General features: G+C 26.3%; 2 long non-coding RNA genes across 2 annotated transcripts; both read left to right on the top strand.

The window, feature by feature from the left end:
- The first annotated feature begins 548 nt into the window (after positions 1–548).
- LOC123005655 lies at positions 549–860 on the top strand. The gene is made up of 2 exons (XR_006412776.1): positions 549–645; positions 694–860. It is a non-coding gene; the product is annotated as an uncharacterized LOC123005655 (long non-coding RNA).
- A 786-nt stretch (positions 861–1,646) lies between these two features.
- On the top strand, positions 1,647–1,927 carry LOC123005681. Its single transcript, XR_006412779.1, has 2 exons — positions 1,647–1,724; positions 1,779–1,927. It is a non-coding gene; the product is annotated as an uncharacterized LOC123005681 (long non-coding RNA).
- Positions 1,928–2,228: the final 301 nt, after the last annotated feature.

The following is a 2,228-nucleotide window of genomic DNA, read 5'->3' as shown; positions in this document are numbered from 1 at the left end:
CTTAATTTATCATTAGTTACACTTTTATGCTATTTAAAAAGTTTATTATGTATGTTATTAAGACTAAAAGTGATATGCTTACTATTTTATCTTCAAACGTATTGAGAGTAAAGACAGCAACACTTAATTAGCAAGTAAATGAACAAAATAATCAGGACGCTTTACAATTTATAAAATCATAGCAACGCTTATAAAGAAACAAACGTCAGTATCGGAACTTTCTAAAATGTTTATTAATTTAACTAGTGCAGTTAGTAGTGTAAAATGTCGAATGCTTATGAAAAACAAAAAATAAAGTACCTAGTGTTATTATTGGAAAACAAAAAATAATCTTCTATTTTTTTATTTGATATTTTCTTGTCATTTTATATTTCTAAAAAAATTAAATAAAGTTAGCTTTAACATAGTTTCATAAATTTTATTATTATTTAAAATTTTATGCTTTTGAAAAGTCACTGTTATGATTTATTTTTACGGTTTTTAAGATTCAATTGTACCACAATTATTTAATTACTGATTTTCATATAAATGCCAATTCAAAAACGAAATCCAACAATAGTGAAAGTAATCACAACATGAAGTTTTTGAGAATTATGTTATTTTTATTCTCACTTGTCGCTGCAAATTTTGCAACTGCTCTTGAACGTAAATTTTTATTAGTGCTTTTTTAGTATTTCTGGTTTTTGTTTTTAGATCTAGAGTCAGACGAGTCTCATTTCTCAAGAAAGAAACCACCACCACCAGTTTTTATACCACCCTATTACAGCGAATGGGATCAATGGAATCGTGCACCTTATTCTTAAACATTTTACAAGAAAAGAAATATTGTAAAGGCCAAAAAATAAAGCAATTTTAAAACTTTTCTTAGTATTACTGGAGAACAAAAAGTTCTTCTACTTCTTCATTTGAAATTTCTTTGTTTTTCAGTCCCCAAACAGAACGGAAATATTACGTTGAGAATGGAATAAAAATAGTTTAATTTTTACCCTAATTTAGTGATTTTTTGGTCCAATTTGGGAAAAAATCAAAAAACGTTTTTTTAAAGCTTAAAAGACACAAATAATACCATTTTCAATCAAATTTTTGAATTAATTGCGTTTGTGGCTGAAAAAAAAGAGATTTTTGGCTCAATTAGCAAAATCTCGCAAGTTTTAAAGACAAAGTTTCTAATTAACATTTCAAAAAACAATTTTAGTTTTTTGATTAAAATTAATGTAATATGCATTCAGTGTTTTATTATTATTTCATTGTTTTCAGGACAGTTTTTTTACGTTTTTTAAAATTCCATTTATATTGTTTTTTCTTATTATTCACACTTTTATGCTTTTGAAAAAGTTTGTTTTTATTATAATATTATACTTTGATTTTAAAATATTAAAGTAGTTATAAAAGTTTTATTGGAAAACCAAAAAGTTCTTCGATTTCTTCACTTGCTATTTGTTTAAAACTTCATCGTCCCGAACAAAACAAGAAAAAAATGTTTTTTCTACTTTAATTTGGTATGAAAAGTTTTATAATCATTTCAGATTTTATGCTTTTGAAAATTTGCTATTATGACTGATTTTTACGGTTTTTAAGATTCAATTGTGCCATAATTGTTTGATTACTGAGTTTCATATAAAAGCCGTTTCAAAAACATGAAAGTAATCAAAACAAGATGAAGTTCTTTGGAATTGTGTTGTTTTTGTTCTCACTTGTCGCAGCAAGTTTTGCAACAAAAAGATGTACATTTTTATCAGAGTTTGTTTTTTTTTAATATACATGGGGTTTATTTTTAGACCTGAGGTCCGCTGGCCCCCCTTTTCCACCACATCATGGACCACCACCGTATAACGGGGAATGGAGTCAGTGGGGTAATCCAGATAATTGAACATTTTACAAGAAAAGAAATTTTGTCTTTGCCAAAAAATAAAGAAATTATAAAATATTTTTTTAGTATTACTTCTTCATTTGATATTTCCAAACAGAACAGAAATTTTACAAAGCTTCCTAACTAAAACAAAATAAACTGCGAGAAAAATGTACTAAAGTATTTGACAGGAGCATAGGAATAAAAAATGCCCTAATTTTAGTGACTTTTGGCTCAGTTTAGCAAAATTCCACGCAATTTTCAAAGACAAAGTCTCTAATTAACATTCCAAAAAATTTGATTATTATTACCTATACCTATTCGTATATTTACAATTTTATGCTATTTGGGAAATCATGCATTAATAATACTTATGTTT

The sequence above is a fragment of the Tribolium madens genome, unplaced genomic scaffold, assembly GCF_015345945.1.
Source record: "Tribolium madens isolate multiple individuals breed KSU strain unplaced genomic scaffold, Tmad_KSU_1.1 Scaffold_20;HRSCAF=117;Tcas5.2_LG4, whole genome shotgun sequence".
Taxonomy (NCBI): domain Eukaryota; kingdom Metazoa; phylum Arthropoda; class Insecta; order Coleoptera; family Tenebrionidae; genus Tribolium; species Tribolium madens.
This window is presented reverse-complemented; position numbering and strand designations above follow the sequence as displayed.